The sequence below is a fragment of the Canis lupus genome, chromosome 13, assembly GCF_003254725.2.
Source record: "Canis lupus dingo isolate Sandy chromosome 13, ASM325472v2, whole genome shotgun sequence".
In the NCBI taxonomy this organism is placed as follows: domain Eukaryota; kingdom Metazoa; phylum Chordata; class Mammalia; order Carnivora; family Canidae; genus Canis; species Canis lupus.
Genome location: NC_064255.1, coordinates 41978611 through 41996377, shown reverse-complemented (window position 1 = coordinate 41996377; position 17767 = coordinate 41978611). Strand labels below are relative to the sequence as shown.

The 17767-nt window shown below is 35.5% G+C and overlaps 1 long non-coding RNA gene across 3 annotated transcripts in view; it reads right to left on the bottom strand.

The window, feature by feature from the left end:
- Positions 1–17767, bottom strand: part of LOC112652223 (uncharacterized) — a 248027-nt gene that overhangs the window by 61774 nt on the left and 168486 nt on the right. For 2 of the 3 annotated variants that reach the window (XR_007401654.1, XR_004814537.2), the window contains exons 8-9: positions 11628–11680; positions 8318–8439 (exon numbers count right to left, since the gene is read on the bottom strand). This is a non-coding gene — a long non-coding RNA (uncharacterized LOC112652223). The remainder of the gene's footprint in view (positions 1–8317; positions 8440–11627; positions 11681–17767) is intronic. The other variant, XR_004814547.2, reaches the window with a different exon arrangement.

Here is a 17767-nt window from a genome sequence, read left to right as displayed (position 1 = left end):
TCTTTTTTTTAACAGTTTTTTTTTTTTTAAGGATTTTATTTATTTATTCATGAGAGACGCACAGAGAGAGAGAGAGGCAGAGACAGGCAGAGGGAGAAGCAGGCTCCCTATGGGGAGCCCGACCTGGGACTTGATCCCGGGACTCCAGGATCACACCCTGGACTGAAGGCAAACGCTCAACCACTGAGCCTCCTGGGCTACTCTAAAGACTTTATTCACATCAAATATATTCCAAACTAAGTTATCAGTTGACTCTGGCTGAAATCCAAATTTGACAACGTGATAAGGGTTTTGAAGTTTCTTAAAATATTCTTATCAAACCGGGATGCCTCCAACTAGTCTCTTTAATGCACTCATAAACAGTGGGGGTTGAGGGTGGGAATAGGTCTGGTATCATCCATAATTCCAAAGATGATAACTATCAAAGTAAACAAACTGAAAGAACAAATGAAAAGAAGTGTTTTTTCCTCATGGGACTAGACTCTTGTAAAGTTATTTTGCCTGAAAAAGTTTAAATTCTTTCTGAATTTGGACTTTCTAAATCCACGTTCTTAATTGAGTGCCATGACGTCATATTTCAAACCCAACAGGGAAGTGAATACAGTCCCAATAATCCACGGGAATCATCAATTCCCTTACATTTACTTAAACACTGAATTCCTGCACCTGCCACTCAGATATGCAGAGCAGGACAACTTTCTGCTTAATTTAGCACAGAGACTGGCAGCCAGAATCACAGAAAAATGAATCTTATACAAATACTTATATAAAATATATATAAAATCAATGGGAAAAAAAAGAAGTCTAAAGAATTAGGAGAGGTTTTATTTTACTTTTTTTTTCACCTTAATTAAATATAGCAGGGGTAAAAAAAAATCTGCGTTGAAGAGTTTTGAAAGAATGTGGGCAGAGGGGATGAGCACTGGGTGTTATTCTATATGTTGGCAAATTGAACACCAATAAAAAATAAATTCATAAAAAAATAAAAATAAATAAAAAAGAATGTGGGCAAATTTTCTTTAATAAATATAATTCACTTAAATAGATAACTTTGATCTATTATGTGCACTGTCCTTTGCTTCAACATGTACATTTGAAAATGTTTACATTATAGTCCTTACACTCAGCATAAAACCTAGAATCATGGTTTAAAATGCAAGTCATTAAAATAATGAGCAGAGAAGACAGGATGAGAGATGTGTGCACATGCACACAAGGGAGCAGTCACATCTAGTTTGAAGAACACAAACTCACAGTCATATATATTTCAGGTTTTTCTTCTAATTTCACCATTTCCAAAAATAGCAGCTTTCCTTCCTGCCTAGAGGTTCCTTCCTTAATACAGATTTTCACTACAGGCTGCATTTGGCATCTTGGGATGGTGATGCTTAGGCTATCTAATAAACAGACTCGATGGCTCCTTCCCTAGAGAGCTGTATAGATGCAGTGGTTTTTCACCATGTCAAGAAAACTCTCGTTGCTGACTCTTCCTATAGAAGAAAACCAGCCTGAGCAGCAGTACTATCTAGTTGGAAAGAATTCTGGCTTAGACCTGGAGACTTGATTTCCAAACTCGTCCCCTCTTGAGGCTCATAAATTCCAGCCCTATCATCCTCTCCCTGTCTTCAGGATTGGATCTCCCCCTCAGGTTTCTGTCTCTCCTTAAAATGAAAATATTGGCACATGGTACAAAACTCTCCTTTCCATAGAATATTTTATTGTCAAAAACCACCTATGACATCTTAAATTTATTTGTTTCGCTTTGTCTTCACCTCTAGTATACAAGCCCCATAAGGACAGAGCCATTGCTTGATATACTACTATACCCATGATTACCATGTATTAGTTTGGTGCCCAATAAACCATTTTTGAATAAATAAATATAGAAAGTCTCATGTTCTTAGCCAAGACATCTACTTCACCTTAGGCATCCATTCCCAAGACTATGCCCTGGACCTTCCAACTGGAGGAATCATTATATCCTAGGTATCTAAACACCAATATTCACTCAATACCCATTCAACTGATATTTACCAGTCTTGCCTGCCCTGTGCAAGTACAATTTTAGGGATGAAATAATAAATACAGAGTGTTCTTGCCTCGTGCACGTATATTCTAATAAGGGAGACCAACAAAAAGCAAATAAATACACAGTCTAATTTCATGAACTGGAATTATACTATGAATGAATACAAAACAAATAAAATACAATGAAGAGATTTTATTATGCTATGAAGAAAACTCAAGCAGGGAAAGGGGATAGGGCATGATGGAAAGGCGACTATTTTAAAAGTGGAAGTGGTCAGAGAAAGCCTCCTACAGGTGACTTTGGTCAGAGACTAAAGTAAGCAATAAGTCACTTACAGGTCTTAAAAACTAAAAAAGAAAAAAAAAATACTAGCATTCCAAGTAGAGAAAAGAATAAGGGTAAAGTCTTGAAGTAGGAACAAATTTGGAATGCTGAAGGTTCAGGAGGGAGGCCAATGTGACTGGAATGGAGTGGACAAGTGCCACAGCGGTAGAAGATGAGGCGGAGATGGGCAGAGAAGTGCAGGATACCAAGATTATTATGAATGTAGAAAAAAAAAAAAAGGCTCCTGCCTTGCTCAGATTTGGTGAGAAACCAAGTAAAGACAAGGATACCAATTTGAATCCGTGTGGGACTGGGGAAGAATCTGACAATATAATGTTTTTATGTCTATACAGTACTCACTAAAATGGAAAAGATGTATAGGAGTAAATATTAAAAGAGTTTCTCATAGAAACTCTCATATTTTTTCTCACAGGAAAGAAAAAAAGGAGGTTGTAATGGGTTTCTGTTGTGCAAAGAAAACAAAGAAAATATTCCCCCATTTACCATACCTCACTTTTTACTATCAACTACTGGGAATACCTTTGACTTGATGTCATAGTTGATCTGCAATAAATTGTGGGTGCTCTGCTCCCAGGTCTCCAAAGTCAGGAGTTGCATGGGTGCTTATGGGTCTCCATCAGTTTGGGTGGCAAAGTGGAACCTCAACCTGTGTAATTTGTCTTCAGAAACTCTTCCCATTAAGATTCCTAAATCTGTCCCCTAATGATGCTTAGGGCATTTGTTTTTACCCATGTTAATTCTAACAGTAAGTTTTATTAGATCTTTTAGGTATAGTTTAAGGTTAAATAACAATTCTCCCTATATTTATATATAAGATTATTCTTATTCCTCTTTGCTATTTTAATTGCATAGCCAGCCCAGTTTGCCAATCCTAAACATAACCCTAATCCCAAAAAAGTAAAGGTCTTCTATTCAAATTAACATCTCTATGCCCAATCGTAAATAATTATCTGAGACCTGAAGATAGCTTAGATTGTGGACTGTGATCAGCCAGCCTGGGACTTCAAATTGCTGCTCTTGGTGACTCAGGAAGATCTTAGGAAAAATCTTTTACTGAAAAAGCAGTAAGATGACTCAAAAGAAACTCTGCTGGGATACTTTATTCTTCAGATAATGTCAGTCCTTGTAAAGAAAGCTAATGAAGAAAAATCATGGTTCCTAATGAAAATAATATGCAAGTGATTGGTTTGTTCTGGTGAAAAATGCATGAAATTTGAAAACTTACCACAACTTTAAAATGAAAGATGAACCTCCTCCACATAAATTAATTAAACTAAATAAAAACTGGATTTTAGAAATTGATGTGTAAATGTTGCCTATTCATAAGCAATTTATCCACTCTAAGAAGATTAATCTGCTATAGTTACAACTTGGCAGTTCAACACTAATTGAGAACCAAGAAGCTTAGGCTACTGTCCAAACAAGGACAAAACTCATTTTTAAAGATATTCAAATTATAACTAAATGATATGCTTAAAATCAGAAAAATTTCACATCAAAAATAACTTAACAGTTGCTTGAATATAGTGATATTTTAAGCTTTAAGAAATCTATTTCTCCATTGAATTTACCATATATTTCTTTACTAAGGAAATGCATCTCTCATCATTATTCAAACATACTTTGCCTGCAGCAACTTTGATTTATTAATTGAACGCGAAAACAAAAATTATAGAGTCTAATATATTATAAATGTTTTAACACAAAAATATACTGCACTTGCACATATTGATAACCCTAGTGTAGGCAGTATGACGTAACCCACCTCATGTAACCCTAACCATCTATAATAGAATCAACTGGAGTTCTAGTTAAAAATTCAGATAATGGAATTATTCTTTAGATTTTCATTCTTTGTCAAAAAAATGGGGATAATAATAATTTATGAGGTTTTGTAATAATTATATGAGAAAAATCCATGTAAATCCCTTAGCACAGTGTCTGATAATTAGTTACTATTATGTTGTACTGGGACTAGAAATACATGATGTACTGGGACAGGAAATATACCCTCCCATTCATAACTAAATTATAAGAATCACAGGTAATGAATAGTATGTATTTATCCTGTTCTCTTTACCAAAAGAATCTTGTCTAGGATTATCAGCTGGGATGCATCTAGTCTTTATCTGTAATATGAGCTGCCGGTCGAATTATTTAACAGAGAACCTTACAATAAGAACAAAATATTAGAACTTCATTTAAATAGTATACAGGGAACCATATGAAGACTTAAGCATGATTGTATTATCATAATTTATAAGTAAACATTTTAAACATGCATAAAATATTGATAAAATGGGCTTTAAAAAAGCTCACAACTTTTATCAAAATGTAGTATTAAGAGAATGAAAATACCAGCCATAGAATTGGGTAAGGAGGAAAGATAGATAGGTGATAGGTACAGAGATAGATACATAGACACAGAGATGCATGCGTATACCCATATAGACATACAAGAGGGCTCTCACATGGAGCAGTGTATAACAGTGTGTTCTAGGAAGCATGATTAATGTCATCCTTTGTAACCAAGGCCAAAAATGTAAAGATAGTCACATGGATATATAGATACAGATATAGATATAGATAATTTCTAAAGATTTGTATCTGAAAAACATTTTCTTAAAAAAAATTATTAAGATGATGCTAACAGATTTTTATTTTTATTTATTTATTTTTTTGCTAACGGATTTTTAAAAATTATCTGAGTTGATTTCTATCATAGCATTAGTCCATTTCTATGCTCCATATTATCCTTGAATTTTACCTTAATGTTGTGAAATTCACGAACAACTAATTTTGGAAAAGTTTGAGACTCATCAACATATGCCTTGGCTCACATTTAAAATTTTAATGAAATATATATTGTCTGAATTCTTAAGGGGTATTTCTTTTATACACTAAATTTAAAAATGCCCATGAACTACTCCCATTGTTTGTAGGTCCATGAAGCACACCCTACAATTTCAGACTAACGTCTCTCAATCTTGGTGCATGTTATAGTGGTGAAATTGGTTTTAAATCCTGATACGTTTACTGGAAAGAACTACATTCAAAATAAATGTGGTGTACCAAAGCAAGCTCAAGCCCAACTATATTTACAAGAATTTCACTTCAAATATAATGATATGGATAGGTTGAAAGTAAAAAGATTTTATTTTTATTTTTTTATTTTTTAAAATTTTATTTATTTATTCATGAGAGACACAGAGAGAGAAAGGCAGAGACATAGGGAGAGGGAGAAGCAGGCTCCCTGCGGGGAACCTGATGTGGGACTCAATCCCGGGACTCCAGGATCACGCCCTGAGCTGAAGGCAGATGCTCAACTGCTGAGCCACCCCAGCGTCCCATCAAAAGATTTTAAAAAGTACACCATACAAAAATGGTTTTTAAAAAAAGAAAAGAAAGCATAAGTGGCTAAGTTAATATCAGAAAAAAAAAGGCTTCAGAACAAAGATAATTATCAAGAACCAAGAGAAATAATAAGGATATAACTACAAATTCTTTATCTATTAAAAGGTAAATAGGGGAATACTACCAGTAATTCTATGCATGTAAGTTAGAAAAGGTAGGGAAAGTGGCCTAATTCCTTCAAAACATAGGCTACCAAACCTCCTTCAACATGTAATAGATTAACTGAATAGTCTCATAAGTATTAAAGAAATTTAATCTGAACTGTAAAAGCTTTTAAGAAAGAAATCCTTAGGCCCAGATGGTTTCAATGGATAATTTGTAGACTAACCTTCAAGCACTTTTTGGCTGTTCAGTCTCTATAAAAGTCGAGCGTATCATTACAAGTCAGCAATTCCACTCCCATTCTTAACATAAATATATGTGGAATATATATATATATATATATATATATTCCATATAAAAAATATCTACCAATTATCTTAGTAGTTGTATTTACAAAAATTAAAATCCTCAGGAAGAACTTCAGAGCTCAGTCTTCTCAGCTTCCTTTAGAACAGCTACACTCCCTTGCCCCAAACATGCATACACACAAAGTGATCCCTCAGGCTTCTTTTAAAATCCTATACCTGCTTAACAGAATTTTAAAACCTGTGCTACTAGGTGCCTTGATGAAATCAACTTTCAATCTGTGTTAACTTTCAGAAATGTTTCTGTGTGCCTTGTTTTCAAAATATCCTTCCTTAATGAACTAGAATTAATACAGGTTCTATATAAGCATAATTCTGTTCCTGGATTCTTATTTTCCCCATTAAATTGCATTATAAAATTTCAAATTTATTTATATTTCTGAAACAAAACTGAGTTCCTCCCAAAGGAGTAAGACTTTAAAATTCTTAAGACCAAGCAGCTTTCTGAAAAACTTAAAAAAGATAACATAATCAATACTTAAAATAATACTGTGGTTCTTACAGTCAGAATTATCTTTCCTACGTAGGCTGTGTGGCAGATGGTTTATTGTTCTCCAAAATCCATTATAGATTTCTCCCTCAGTAAAAGAGTTCTAACTCTCTGTCTGCCCAGATAGAGAGAACAGTTCCCAACCTCCTTGGAAAGTAGTTAATAGACACATATTGTGAGTAATTCTGGGTCACTCTATGAAAATGGAACTGGTTTTCTTGGATTTAAACTCTTAATTCCTTATATGCGGCCTGAATATCATTGAGACAGTAACTCAGCTTGGATCGTGCAATGGGAACCACAAGAAAGGCTGAGTGAAAAAAAAAAAAATTAAAGAAGTCAATGCCCACGGGTGATTCTGTGGGGTAGCACCACCCCACCAACCTGACCCGTTCACATCTAGAAGGAAGGGGGAAGGAAATATTTGCTTTTAGTCATTATATTTTGCGTCTCTTTGTTGTAGCCACTTAGTTTACACTGTAGTGTGGGCTGTACACCCAAATTTGGCTAATGACTATGTGTGCACAATAGCCAAACTGTGGAAGGAGCCTCGGTGTCCATCGACAGATGATGGATAAAGAAGATGTGGTCTATGTGTACAATGGAATATTCCTCAGCCATTAGAAACAACAAATACTCACCACTTGCTTCGACGTGGATGGACCTGGAGGGGATTATGTTGAGTGAAACAAGTCAATCAGAGAAGGACAAACATTATATGGTTTCACTCATATGGGGAATATAAGAGACAGTGAAAGGGATTATAGGGGAAAGAGGAGAAAATGAGTAGGAAATAACAGAGAGGGAGACAGAACATAAGAGACTCCTAACTCTGGGAAACGAACAAGGGGTGGTGGAAAGGGAGGTGGGTGCGGGGTTGGGGTGACTGGGTGATGGGCACTGAGGAGGGCACCTGATGAGATGAGCACTGGGTATTATGCTATATGTTGGCAAACCGAATTCCAATAAAAAATATACAAAAAAAATGACAAATGTGATAAGTACATACGAGATAATTGCAGTAAAAGCTTTTAATGAAGTAATTTGACCCAGTTAAGGAGGCAGGGAAGGTTTAACTGGGGAAATGGTTATTAAGTTGAGATTTGAATGATGAGTAAGAGATGGTTGGATAAGAAAAAAGAGAAGACCATTTATTTTAATGGAAATAGTGTGTTCATATGTCTAAATACAGGAATGCAATTTATGACTGGAGCAGAAGGTAGGAGCTACCCCATTCTAGTTTCTTTTTTTTTTTTTAAGATTTTATTTATTTATACATGAGAGACACAGAGAGAGAGAGAGTAGAGACACAGGCAGAGGGAGAAGCAGGCTCCATGCAGGGGGCCCAAGGTGGGATTCGATCCTGGGTCTCCAGGATCACACCCTAGGCTGAAGTCAGGTGCTAAACCGTTGAGCCACCCAGGGATCCCCTCCATTCTAGTTTCTTACAAGTGAGTTTGTGGTTTATTCCAGGCCTTTCTCTGTCCCTGATTCTCTTAAATGCCAGAGGAGGTGGAATACCTTTATCTAATTAGAAAAATTTTAACAATAAATTAGTCATATTCAACTTACATCCTCTCTTCTCCTTTTTGATAGTGAATCTGCCATCAAGGTCCAGAATTTTTCACCATCACCCCAATCCCTAATCCTTTTCAGGAAGGTGCTCCAGGTAGTGACTTCAGCTTTACTTGTGGCTTGGAAGGAAAGACGATTGGCTTATTTTTGAGGTTTATTTAAAAGGTTCATTTGCCTTGTCATACCAAGCTTAGATTTTATCCCTCACCTTAGATTGTATTAGAATAAGTTGGGTGGTTCAGTCAGTTGAACGTCTAATTCTTGGTTTTGGCTGAGATCATGATCTCAGTGTCCTAAGACTAAGCCAGGCATCAGCTTTGTGTTTAGCACAAACTCTGCTTGAGATTCTTGCCTCTCCCTCTTTCTCTGACCCTTTTCTTTCTCTCTCTCTCTTTCAAATAATAAATAAAAAAGTAAAATCTTTAAAAAATAAGTTGATATTTTAAAATCTTTTGTCTTATTTCTCATTTTTTAAAAGAATCTAGAGGCTCAGCCAATTAAGTTTAGTTGTACTATGACCAAAAGATTAGAACTTCCAAGTTTCTTTCTCAGTTATGCAGTCTACTGTGTGTCCACATGGCACTCCAGAGAAGCTATCTTCTATGTTTTGATATTATTTCAGGCTGCTTTGATTTTGTGGCATTCCATATGAATAGGTGCTTTAGCTATTGCCCTGCACAGAGAAGGAGTACGCAGATAATAATTCACAACTCTTAAATACTTCCACTCAGAAAATGGATATGTCATTTCAAGTTTACATTTCATTGGCCAACACAAATCCTATGGCCATGATCATCTCCAACAAACATGTTCTCCAAAAGAGAATAAAATCAGCTACTTCAATGAGCCCTAGTGATACCTTCTATAATCTTCCCTTTCAGATGACTTTTGCCTAGTGAAATTTAATATAAGCAGCCTAAGGCAAAACTTAAATCAAAAAGTCTACCCTAAGTATATCTCTGCCAAATCCTAAGTCTATATCATATATCTCTGTGTTAATATTCTAGCATTTTACCATCTCATTCCATTCATCACAAAAAGTTAGAAGGCAGAAGCAAAGTTTCACTGTTGCTCTTTTTTCTCCAGTGCTCAGAATAGGAGATCTTCTTAGGAGTTTAAGAAATGTGGGGATACACAGTTTCAAAGAGGATTGTCTAGGCCTATCATACTAAATACTGCAGGAAACATGTGATTATTTAAAAGTGTCTCAATATTAATTCATGGTTTCATTAAGTCTTTTCAGTGACCCAATCTTCAGGATTTTCATGCAAAAAATATTCCTAATATTTTAATCTGTACAGCCCATCCCTTCCTGTTTTAAAGTTGCAATGAAATTGTGAAGGTTGGCATGACAGTGACAGGGAAAGGGCATAAATTAATACCAAGCTCTCTGTGAAGGCCAATGATGGCTAATGCCTGTTGGGTTTATTTTGAGTAGCAAGGCAAAATGAGCAAAATTATAAAAGTATCTATCTCCAGAAATCTAATTTAAAATATATTTGGCATTAATATAAAATGTTACTCATATATTTATAAAGTTTCTAATATCATTAACTAAATTATGTTAATTATATAATAGCTGTGGTAAATAAAATTTTCCTCCAAACCACCTTAGTATTTATAGATATTTTTAAAAGTTATTAAAATATTCATATATTAAACCCATCGGTGTCATAGGGTGTCTATTAAGACCCTGAGCAATGATATGTGCTAGGCGAAAGACAAAGATGAATCAGTGGTGACGTTTGTTTCTAAAGAGCTAAAATTGGGATCCCTGGGTGGCGCAGCAGTTTAGCGCCTGCCTTTGGCCCAGGGCACGATCCTGGAGACCCGGGATCGAATCCCATGTGGGCTCCCAGTGCATGGAGCCTGCTTCTCCCTCTGCCTGTGTCTCTGCCTCTCTCTCTTTCTCTCTCTCTGTGTGTGACTATCATAAATAAATAAATATTTTAAAAAAATAAAGAGCTAAAATTTAGTAATTATGATTCCACAACACATATTAGTATTCAGAATTAAAAAACAGATAAATATAAGCAACTATATGGCTTGCTACCATAACTATGAATAAGACAAAAACATTTTTCCACATCCACTAGGGAGAAAGTTTCATTTTATCAAGTGCTCAATTGTCTTCTGAAAATGACTCATTCCCTTCTAATTAAAAAGATAGCATTTTACTTAATAACTATGGTAGATATTATATGGACTTCTCAGAAGCTATATCCAAATTAATTTCCCGTGTCTTCTTCCATTAACAAAGCAGTAAAACTAAAATACGTATTATCCAAGGTTTCCTTGACGTTGTGATTAGTCACATGAAGTACTCCATGAAGGGCCTGTCTTCCACTGGTACTTTCTTTTCTCTTAATTTAATAGAGACATGTTCTTCAATGTGATCATGACAGCCAAAATCACAGGCTGTATAATTAGTGAAGCAGAGAGATAAAGGTTACCAAGTTGCCAATGTACCAGCATGTCACACTACCAGCTCTGGATAACTTCCTTCTGAATTTCTTTACATGAGAAATATAAGCCTACATCATTATGAGTCATAGTAGTAGGATTTTGTGTAATTTAGAGCCAAATGGAAACATAACGATAGAGTGACATTTAGAAGACTATTAACTAAGAACCCTTAGGAATTTGTTTCATTTTGTCCATTTACTATTTAAATTCAGGAGGAAAAAATAAATAGCCAACCTTATTTTATAAATCAAGATCGAAGTTCTCATTTATTTTTCTGATATCTTCTATTTTTGCAAAATAAAATAAAATAAAAGGAATGAAAACATGCTTCACAATATTGCCATGTAAATGAGAACAGCATTTAAGCTTCTGGGCTTGTGGTCGTGTTCTCATTATCAATTTACTCAGAGAAATGCACACATGCATATACTTATATATTTAATACATAGCGAAGGTTGGCACCCGAAAGCAATTTTGCACAATGTATGAGAAAGTAATCAGACATCTTTTGAAATAAGATGTAAAACACATCTTCTCAAATACAATTTTCTAAAAGATGGTATTAGATCAGGGATAGTCACTCATCGTCTAGCTGCTGAGGGATTAGATCCAAATCTTAGTATTTGACCTATTGTTACTCTTTTGAAACATTAAGGATTGTTTTCCTTTTATGGATTTACTGAAAGCAAACTTGCCAGTTGAAACCATCTGTCACTTATTCAAGAAAAGATTTATTATTTTCACTGAAAAGTTGGTTGTGGCAAAAGAAATTCAAGTCACTAAAGATAGATTCTCAGTCTATGATGCACTTTTTAGACTTTCTGAGTCTCATTAAATGTACCTTCTTATCTTGCTGCAGTCTTCAGGGTCCAGCAACTTCCTGCACAATTGCACCTGGGAAAGTCAAATTAGAAGCTAATTCTTAGATTGTAGGGAGACAAACATGCCTGGTGCAATTGACCAAAGATATTATAACAAAGTCTTTTCTGGATGCTGCATAACCTCTGATTTCCTGTTACCCTAAAAGTCCCTCATCAGTTATTTACTGAGTAGTTCCAGAAAGGGATGCAATTGCTTCTTGCTCATGAGCAAGGAAGGCAGTGAGGAAATGAACAGTTGGCTGAATTTGGAGCAGCAGAGAAACTTTGTCAGTGACAATTACCACTGTCACAAGTGTGATATGATAGATGTGGGCTCACAATAAAAAGGAAGGATGCCATCCACAGAGCATCAATCAAATTAAATCATAAAACTGGTCCATCTCCTACTTTATAAAGTTGATAGATTTGAAAGGCTGGATATTGTGTTACTAGATGTTGGTCATTCCATATTTTTTGGCTTATTATCAAACATACGTGTAGGCACATATATGCACATTGTCTATTTTAGACAGGATTTGCAGACTGTAAGCCACAAAAATGTGGACTTTAGGAACTTGACCAGATTTCTATGAATTTATTTGTAGACATTAATGATTTGTGCAATAGCAACTCAAAAGTAAAATCTCAAGAGTGTCTCTGTGCTCCATCTTGACAGACTCCTCTTTTTGAATGTTTCATAAGGTCATAGGTCAAAGTAAAACTTGTGTAGAGAGATACATTTTAGACAAACCTATTATGGTAAGAAGGTTTCAAAAGCAATTAAAAAGCCCTAAGAGATCCCACTGTATTTTTCCAGACATCATTCATATACAACCACATAAGCATCTCTAATCACCTACAACAAGCATAACAATGGGTGGCAAGTTGTTAAATAATAATAGTCTTAGTGAAGAAATTTCTTTCTTGAAAATACAGAACTGAACTGAAATAGACTGGAGGCAGTATGATTGATAGACAAATACGGACATAAGTATAAGGCAAAGTTGGTCCCAAACTTCAGCTCTTTCAGGTGGTCTAGTTACTTATTAAACACAGGAAAGATATTTATAATCTTGAGTTCCAATATCAATAAAATAGGGATCTCAGCATTTCATAAGGCTTTGTGAAGACTAAATGAGCAATAAATTTAAAATATCCTATATAGTACCTAGTGAATAGTATATATTCAATAAATAATAAATGTGATGATTTCATATTATGTGTAGGACATAGGTGGGATAAAACAATAAAAACAAGAGACATCTGGGTGGCTCAGTGGTTGATCATCTGCCTTCAGCTCAGGTGATGATGCCGAGGTCCTGGGATCAAGTTTCACATCAGGCTTCCCACCAGAAGTCTGTTTCTCCCTCCACCTCTGTGTGTCCGTCATGAATAAATAAATAAAATCTTAAAAAAAAAAACAATATAAAAGAATTCTAAATTTGAAAAACATAATAGTCAATGAAGTGGTTTATTAATTTTCAAGTTTATTAATTCTATAGCGTGTAGAAATGACTGCTAACATTTTATCTTTAGTCCATTTTCTTTTGAGATATAGTCCTAATTTCTAACCAGCAAGTAAGTAAGTAGACTCCTCTACTTGAATTTTACTTGGGCACCTACAGCATACTCAACTTAATCTCCCAATTCACATGCATCAGCATAATTAAAAGTAAACTACAAGTAAAGAATCTTATCACCACCACCATCAAAAAATCTGTTCCCTTTTAAATTCTCTATGAGAGTCTTACCAAAACCTTCAACACTCCTTTTGAACCTCCTTCCCTATAAACATTCAGTCACCAAGTTCTAATAATTATATATATATATATATATATATATATATATATATATATATATAATCTTCTCTATTCCCAAGGTTTTGAAATGGGATCATTTTTCCACCATGATCAGGAACATGCAGTCATCTATAAACATTCAGACTACATTTACCCCTCAAATTCTATATTTTAATCATATTGAAGGTTCTTCATATCCCTCTGACACACCAAGTTATCATAAATGCTATTGCTTCCATCTATAATATCTACCTTGTGCAATTCCTACCCATCCTCCGGTGTTCACCTAAAATGGCAATTCCCCTGGAAGGCCAAATATAATATTAAAGCATTGTAGGTTTCCATGGATACAAACCATATGAGGCGAAAGTCATGGAACAATAGGGATGAAATTAAATTATTAAAGTGGAATTAAAGTGAGATTTGTGAAAAGAAAAGTGAGTAATTAGAGTTGAAGTTGCCAAACCTAAAATACTGTTTTCCTATAGGGGATGATTGAAAATTGTTGAATTCATATTTCATTCATTCAACAAATGTTTATGGAACATCAGCTGTTATGTCAGTTATTGTTCTATGTTCTGAGAAAAGAGCAAAAGAACTAGAATCTCAGTCTAGCATTAACATTTAATGACTTTTCAAAAAGTTTAAATTATCCTTAAAGATAATCTAATAAATATCAGAGAATTTAAAACTTAGAAACAAAGAAAAAATTCCATGTTATCCCACTGCTTTGATAAAATTGTTATTTTCATATTGGCGTCCTGCCATTAAAATGTTACTATTTTAGTTCTATCATTTACTACAAACTTTTAAATAAACCATAAAATTTCTTTTTCCATAAATGTTTTCAGGAGGCTTTGCCTGTCTACATTGAAAGATGGTGGTACTAACAGTCCTATTCTTTCTCCACATTGCATTTCCTAAATTCTGCTCCTGATATTTTTTTTACATATTGAGGTTTAATATTTATTTTTAGTTCTGTAATAACTACCAAAGTTTGTAGTTTGGTCCATTAAGTCAAAAGCTATTAAAAATGAAAGGGATGAAATAACATTGCATTATTAATGGAATATAAAATCTAATACTAGTCTTAGTAATATGCTAGAATAACACATTTTTAATGCATCCAAAATAATTAACCCTGGAACCACATGAACTGATATTTTCCCACTATTAAAGTAAAATACATGATAATTTTTATTCTTCAATGATTATTTAAAATTCATAACACATTTTACTCTCATATTAAACAATTTTTTATACAATTTTTGTTCATTTTCTAAAAGTTTGCCAATTATCTCATTCTTGTTATACTACTGGATTTCCTTATATTCTCATATTTTATACAAACTCAATTACAGCATATATTTACTTGTGGTCTTTCTATACTCGTTGGCTTCAATAAAAACAGACTATTCCCAGGCTGATGCACAGTTGTCATCCTAAACCCTGTATTTACTGACCCCTTGGGTATTTTTCTTCTTCTTTTTTTTTTTAGATTTTATTTATTTATTCATGAGAGACACAGAGAGAGAAGCAGAGACACAGGCAGAGGGAGAAGCAGGCTCCACGCAGGGAGTCCGACATGGGACTCGATCCCAGGACCTAGGGTCATGCCCTGAGTCAAAGACAGATGCTCAACCACTGAGCCACCCAGGCATCCCTGACCCCTTGGATCTAATCCACTGTTTGCTGAATACAGTTTCCTCTGCCTTGATTTGCAAGTCAATTTTTCCTGAGGTACTTCTTAGTAAATCTCTTTTATAATAATAAGTATGGGAGGTGACTTGGGGAACCCACAGCAACCATATGTTGGGTGACACACTTGAAAGAACAACAGGACATAGAGGCAGTTGTTCTAATGGCTGTGGTGAATGACAGTGAATGAATATGGATGTTCAGCAACACAGAAAGACACACCAGGAAGTCTGGAGGATATTTGGAACAAACGTCCAAGTTTTCCCTTTCAGGTTAGTGCCTGTGCATTAAAAACAACCTTACTGACTAGTAACATAAAGAATATTCCAAAAGCCAAGTTCCCAAATATCATCTGAGGAGAACACCACAAGCGTGTCCTCCTCAACAGCAACATCAGGCCTGCTGTGGTAGCTCTGTCACACAGAGGAAACCTCCTAAACATTTACATGTCCAAAATACCTGATATTTTGGCTGAGTGTAGAATTCTAGCAAAATATTATAATGATGAAAATAATTCCTTTGAAATCTAGATGGTCCCCCAAGACTCTTAGCCCCTAGTGTACTTACCTCATATAATCCCTTCCCCTTGAGTATAAGTGGGACTTGTGAATATATTTGGACCTCATTCCCATAATTAAGTTATGTTATACAGCATAGGAGAAATATTTCACAGATGTAATTAAGGTTCCTAATCAATAGACTTTGAATTAATCAAATAAAAGAGTATCTTGGGTGTCCCTGACCATATCAGGTAAGGCCTTTAAAAAAAATTTCAAGATGAGAGGGAGGAAGATGGCAGAGTAGGAAGACCCTAGGTTCATTTCCTCCTTCAAATACAACTTGATAACTATCAAGTAATCCTAAATACCCCAAAATCAACCTGAAGAACAAATTTTAAAAATAAAGGGAGAGGAGGCCACATCAAAATAGGTAGGAAGTACAGAGACATGCTTTAGGGTAGAAATAGATCATGGCTGCTATGGAGAGGAAGGAGCAATGATTTCAGAGAAGGGGGGTAGGGAGAGAGAGAAAGAGAGGGAGAGGGAAAGGGAGAGGGAGAGAGACAGAGGAGCACACATGGGCATGCACAAGGAGAACATTTCCCCACAGCTACTGGCTTGGAAAATTTGATGGACTGAATTTCATTAGCTCTTGCAACCAGTGGGGTTTAAAGCCTGGAGTTATAAAGGTCACCAGGCGTGGCTGGGATAGAGCCTGGAAGGCATTGGGCTGCCCTTGGAGAAAAGGCACACAACCCGGGGCGGGGGAGACAGTGATGTGAAGAGCACCTGGGGCTCACATCGGGGCAATTATTTATTCTTCTCAGAGTGTGACCCTGAGAGATAGCAACCAGGGAGACACCTCTCAAGGAAAAAAGGAGTTGGCCAGGCCATTCCCCTCCACTTCCCCTCATCATAAACACGGAGCCACCTGCAGGAAGCAGCATAGCACTAGCACTGGCTGCCCAAGGTGCTTACACCAAGCCCCGTGCCCCTGCACTCTGGTGGACCTGCCCTTCTCAGTCATGCCCGCTTCAGTCCTGATGTGACAGGTCCCTCCCACAGAAGATGAGCACCAACCCTTGCCCAAGCCATGTCTCCTGACCAGGGAGTTTTGCAGAGTTTCAGCTCTGGAGATGGTGACAGGTCTCATTTCACAAACAGGCCAGAGCACACCTAGTTAAAACTCACCACACTCGGAGAGAAAGAAGAATTATGCAAAATGAGAACAGACTTAAGGAATTTGGTCTCTCCACCAAACATAGTAACATTTGTATTATAAAAGTCCCAAAAGAAGAAGAGAGAAAAGGGGGCAGAAAATTTATTTGAGGAAATAATAGCTAAAAACTTTCCTAATTACTGGGGAAGGAAACAGAGATCCAGATCCAGGAGGCACAGAGAATTCCCACCAACATCAACAAAAGCAGGTCTACAGAAAGACATATTGTAATTAAAATCTGTAAAATAAAGAGATAAGCAACAAGATGAAATAAGTCATTAACTTACAAGGGAAAAACCCATAAGCCTATCTGGAGATTTTTTGGTGGAAACTTGACAAGTCAGAAAGCTGTGGCATGATATATTCAAAGTGCTAAATGGGAAAAAATCTGCACCTAAGAACATTCCAGGCTATCATTCAGAAGAGAGATAAATAGTTTTATAAATAAACAAAAACTAAAGGACTCTGAGTAGAGAGACCAAAAATGACAGTATAAAGTCAGGAAACACAAAAGCAGTGAAAACGAATATTTCTGTAAAAAATGAGACTCACAAAAAAGATAAAATACAATAACAAATATCTAAAATGTAAAGAAAGAAAAGAATGCATTCAAATTTATGCAACCATCAACTTAGAGTAGGTAGACTGCTATATGCACAAGAGGTTATGTACAAAGCTAATGGCAACTATGTATCAGACACTGCTAATAAACATGCAAAGAATAAAGAGAAAGAAATCCAAATATACTACTAAAGAAAATCCACAGAATATGAAAGACAAGAAAGGATCAGAGAAAATCTCCAGAAACAACCACAAAACAAGTAATAAAATGTCAATTATATATATATATATATATGTATATATATATATATATATATAGTTTCTTTGAATATAAATGGACAAAC